The following is a 5,962-nucleotide window of genomic DNA, read 5'->3' as shown; positions in this document are numbered from 1 at the left end:
ACAACAATCCTGGTTTTCATTCATTTGCATGAAATAAAATCTCTCCCCTAATGACGTGTTTTTTAAACAAGTGTACATTATGAACCCAGAAAAGAAAGACATTGCATCTGACTTTTATTTCAGTGCTGTAGATTCTTAGTATGTGATTGCCCCATCACTTCCAGCAGAGAGCATGCCGATGAGAAAATGGGAGGAAGAGAATACTAAGTTCATTGGGGAAAAGTCTGGAATTTCTGGAGAATCACTCACTAGGCTCACCATCATAGCATTGTTTCCTGAAGGACAGTAAGCCAAGCTGGAGTGGCAGATGTAGAAAGAATTATCCAGACATTAATCAAACTAACAGGTACTGAGTGTTCCCTGTGTGCCAGGCAATGAACTAAAGCTAACACACATTATTGTACTGCATCTCTCAAGGATCCCATGTGGGTGTCAACCTCCCAACTTCCTTGTGTGATCAGTACAACTGTTGTGCCCATTTTACAGATGAGGTAAGTGAGGCTAAATAATAAAGAAAAAGTATAAATTAAAAGGATCCATTAGGAAGAAATGGGTTTTGGCAGGAAGGAAATGGAATAGCCCTTGAATAAGTGGAGAAATTTAGGCAAAACTTGAGGTCAAGGCAGAGACACGAGCCCCCAGGTCAACACAGACAGATGAGAGTTGGCAGGCCCCACAGAGCCCAGGGTCTGGACTCTCAGCAGCCGAGTCCATGGTGCAACATGTTAGTCAGCTCTAGTCATAGGAAAGAAAAACATATTGAGCAATGATTCTTTCATAGCTGCTATCACACATGATTCTTATAACAACCCTGATGCTCAAATCTGGGACAGAGGCTCAAAAAGCACCTTCTCTTCCCTTATGTAAGTGGGAATCAGTGAAAGTTTCCACTCAAGGCCCAGTCAAGCTCAACTTGTCCCTGTTGAACTCAGCTCCTCCCAAACAGAGCTATTTAACACCTGCCTGGTTCATACTATTCTTGAAACATGTATGCATCAGCCAGGTGGGGTAAAACCATAATCCCAGAGCCTGAGAGCACCCCACTGGCCATATCTATTCCTGGATGGACTGTTAGTCCCACTGACAGTGGAAGACGCAAGGGATGCCCAGGCATAAAGAACAAGGCAAGGGTCGAAACACCAACCTGAAAGGAGTGAGCCAACAGGTGTGCCAGGTGGTGTCTGGCCAAAAAGAAGCAGGGTGGTGAGTCATACATAGAAATGAAGCAAAAGGCCTGACCTTCAGTTGTCCCATCACATGCATTAAAGGCCTTGGCTGGAGCCATGCAGTGAACAACTTGCCAGAAAGAAACTGCACTGCTGATGGGAAGGAAGAGCACTGTATCTTCCAGAAATGCTCCCTGAGGGCTCCAGATGCTGAGATTGAATGCAAAAAGAAAAAAAGAACTCCCTGAATTCTTACCCCTCTTGCTGGCCAATATCCAAATCACTGTCTTTTCTTCTCCAATACTGCCATCCCATTTAATCCAAGATGGTATCATCCCCAAGCCTTATCCCTTACCTGGGGGTCAAACACATTGAGGCAGGCCCAAAGACCTGAAGCAATATGTTATGAAAAGCCCCTCCCAGTAATGAGTCCCCAAACCTTCAGAGTCATCCAGCCTCTGGCTCCCCTGAGATGCAGGAAGATGCCCCTTATTAAGCTGCCAGGGTTAATTAACAGTGCACTTTCTAACCTACTTACCAATTTAGAAAGAACCTTTTTCCCAGTTCCTTTTAACATCCTGTTTTCATTCTCCCTTTTCAGCAAAAAGAGAGATTAAGGTTTGACCACCTTTTAATGCCATTAGAATTAGAAAACCCTTTGGTTAATTTTTCCAAAGATAAGGATGTAACATTTCTCTCAAATAAGGGAACAGAAAGGTTTACCACAGGTAGCAGCTTGAAAGGTGATAACTAAATTGGAAAAAAGTGTGTCAGCCCTCAACTTCATTACTGGGTGCCTTTGAAGCCCACTCTCCTGAAAGCATTTGTTTCTTACAAGAACAGAATATTTGAAAACCAAAATTCAACAAGGATTTTGACAGTATGGTTAAACAACGTTTGTGATAATAGCATACAAGGCTCCGCTTATAAGAGGCGAATGCTGCATCATATGCATTGTTGGGGAATTAGAAACTCCTCTTAAGGAAATGGCTTCATTTTGCAAGAGTGGACACAGGCAATAAATTGATGATCAATTTTCACGTAATTTGCCTCTTTTTTTAAATGCACTTACCACTCAAGCCATACTTCACCTCCTATAATGACGTGCCGTGTTTCAAAAGGCACTTCAGCACTTAGTGCAGCTCAAGGTCTTCACTCTGAATTAAAATTCCAGCTTCACTATAGACTTGTCTCTCTGCCCCGGCTTTGCCATCCTGTTTTGCCTCAGTGCAGCAGCCACAGTGATCCTCTTCAAATGGGACATTTCATATTATTCTATTCTCCAAATCCTCCAGAGATTGCCCTTTATCAGCCAAAGTGAATCTAAAGTCCTCACTAGGGCTTCCAAGGCCAGTCTGCTCCCACCTCTTTACCGCGGACCTCATCTCCTTTCTTCCCACTACTCCTTCTAGCTCCTCCTCCTCTTCTTTCCCTCCCTTCCTCTCGCCTCCCCAACTAGGTAATGCCAAATGCTGGTATTTGGGTCCTGAAACAAATTCACCACCCTCTCCTGTGCGCTCACTCACCGTCCACCAAGAATGTTCATCCCCCAGGCTTCAGCATGAGTTATTCATTCACCCATTTGAGATCTGGACATAAATATCCCTTATCTTTCTTTTATTTTTAAAGATTTTTATTTATTTATTTATACAAGAACCGGGGTACAGGCCAGATTTGTGGGAGGGTGAGAGGATTCACCAGAGACAGAGCGGGGAATAGAACAGGCAGACTAACGAAATACACTGCTGAGGGAAGCAGTGGGCAAGACAGGACAGGTCTGCCACGCCATGTGGGTATCTCGCCGGCAGGCCAGGATCGAACCGGTGCTGCAAAGGCTGCAGACAGCTTCACAGCGCTGTACTCAACTGCCTGCACCACCAGGGGAGGCCCCAAATATCCCTTATCAATGAGGTTTTTCTATACCTTCTCTAACAGCCCTATTTCCAACAGCAAATTTGCCCCCAACCCCCGACCATACACTTAATGCTTTTCTCCCTCCATGTCACTCAGCTAACATTCTTCTAATGTTTATTTGGTCTGTGAATTCCCCCCACGAGGGCAGGATTTGTCTTCTTTGTTCATTGCTGAATCCCCAGCTTCTAGAACAGTGCCTGGAACATGACAGGTGATACTAAATATATGTTAAATCATTAATGCATCTGCCTGGCATATAAAAGTTGCTTGGAAAATGCAAGCTCTGTTTTCTTTATCCAAATCCATTGATCTAAAGCCTGGGGAATGTCTGAGTGGCTCAGGAGACAGGATAGATGATTCTAGTCACCAAGCAATAGCTGGCTGCATAAATATCAAAGCCCAGTCTCACTCCTGTAATAAGCACTGGCCACTTTATATTTTAATTGTGTATTTGCCCAACAACCCCCTAAGACAGCAAGTTCCCTGGTGGCCAGAGTTGTATTTTTTCATACTCAACTTGCATTAGAGAAATGGCAACCATGTTTCAAACACTAGACCAGACACTCAGGAAATAGAAATAAAATACAATGCTGATCCAAGACTTCAGCATATCTTTGGGTAAGCTGGGCCACACATATAAACTTGTGCAGTATACAACCTGTACAGCTGAACATGATGGCACCGCAATGATGATCAATCAATAACCAAGTGATAGTACCTTCCATCGTCTCTCACATCCTTTGCTACATGACTGGTGACCTAGTTTATACCTAGTCTATCTTAATAATTTTACTGAAGCCATGAGAATGTACCTTGTAGACCTCCCAACTTCAGAGAGAGTAACACACCAAGGGATTCTACTGCTTCAGTGCTCTGAGATCCAGTGCCCTGCCTGTGCTCCCCACCAATGACTGATCACAGCAGTTCTACCAGTATTAGTTGTCGAAGGAGGGGTGACAGGTAAATACACAGGCTCATTTCAGGACATCACATACTCCTTCAAAGGCCCAGTGGCCGATTGACTCGAGGACTCCCCGACACTTTTTACAAATGTTCCTAAAGACTTAGGAACTGGGGCCTCCCCAGTGGCACAGCGGGTTGAGCGCTACGCTGTGAAGCTGTCTGCAGCCTCTGCAGCGTGGGTTCAATTCCCGGCCGGCCAGGGAGAAACCCACATGTTGGGACAGATCTCTCCTGCCGCACCCGCTGCTCCCCTCAGAAGTGTGTTCAGTCTGTCTGCCTGTTCTGCTCCCTGCACTGTCACTGGTGAATTCTCTCACCCTCCTGCACCTCTGGTCTGTACCCCAGTTCTTGTATAAATAAATCAATCTTTTTAAAAAAATGAGAAAAAAAAAAGACTTAGGAACTGTCCCAGCTGTTTAGGACACAGTCACTCCCACCTTCTATCCCTCTCTACTGTATTTATGTTCAGGCTTACTTGGCAGTTTGATACCCTGCCCAGCCTCCTCCAGCTCCCGTCCCAGAAACTCACAGGTGTTTTTTTCTAATAAATCCTTGCACATTTAATCCTGTTCTCAGCTTCTGCTTCTTGGACCACCTGTACCAACCCATCTTCCTTCTCCTCAATTCTAGTTTCAATTCCCTATAACATGTTCCCCAAATGGAGTAATCTTCCCAATAAGAAAGTTAGATTATGTTTCTCCCTTACTCCAAATTCTTTGCTGGCTATCCATCATTCATAGGATAAACCCACTGAGAGTGACATATGAGCTATTAAATCCTTCATCCACATGTCTTTGCTGACTTTTCCAGCCCCTCCTAACCTTTGGTGCTTGCAAAAAAATTTTATGCTTCAACAGCTCCAAAATACTATGGTTCCCAAAAGGGCTGTGCTCCCCTAGGCTGCTTCATTTTTAGCACATGTTTTTCCATCTGCCTCGAAAACCACCCTGCCCCAACCTTTCATGGCCCGGCACACAAACACACACAAGGCACACAGGCAGGCACACATAGGGAGGCAGGCACACATATTTGTGCAGCCCAGACTTAGCTCCAGTGCTGGTTTCCCCAGGGAGTCCACTGCACTCCCACCAAGCTGGCTTAGGTTCTGAACTCTGAAATCTGGAAAAAACTCCCACCACAGCTCTGCACAGCACCACATTCAGAGGCTTCCTCCTCACTTTTCTCCACTTTCAGGAGAGATCCTGGAAGGCAGCCACAACAGAGGGGACCCCAATGGGGCTCTCCACTCAACTCTCCTTTTCCAGAGCCTGCTTCATCATCCCAAGGCACAGCACGACTCCCCGAGCCCTGGAACGCCACATTATTCAGTGTGACCTGGCTCCCTACACCACAGTTGAGAGAACCAGACAGAACGTATGAGCCAAATAGTTTCTCTCCAGGAATGTGAATTTTGAACCAGGAGAAAGTCAGGCTCTCTCTGGCAGATGGCAGAACTTCTCCATCATCTCCCTCCAACAGAGAGTAGGCAGGCCAGGGCACGGAAAGGAGCAGGGATGAAAGATACCTCTTGTGCCTCCTGCTCCCCTCACTATGGTGAGATACCCCAATATCCTCATAAGAAATTTCTATTTTCTGTTAAATCCGTTTGAAAAAGACAAGTCCTATTTTTCATCTCCACATCCAAAATGCCTGGCATGTAGTAGATACTCAATGTTTGGAAGAGAATGAATAAACAAGTGAGTGGGTGAGTGAATGGGTAGAAAGTTCGTGGTGGAGGGCCCAATGCCTATCATAGATAGGCTGAGCCCCTTTGTTCTGAGATGTTTGATGACAGTTTCTGTGACAAAGCAGTGACACTGCTATTTAGAGACACAGGGAAAGGCTGATAGTGTCACATGAAGGCATCCACACGTGCAAGAGAGGATCTGATCATGAGGAAATAATAACTTCCAACCCCG

Source organism: Talpa europaea (genome assembly GCF_964194135.1).
Source record: "Talpa europaea genome assembly, chromosome: 12".
NCBI lineage: Eukaryota > Metazoa > Chordata > Mammalia > Eulipotyphla > Talpidae > Talpa > Talpa europaea.
Note: the sequence above shows the minus strand (reverse complement) of the source record.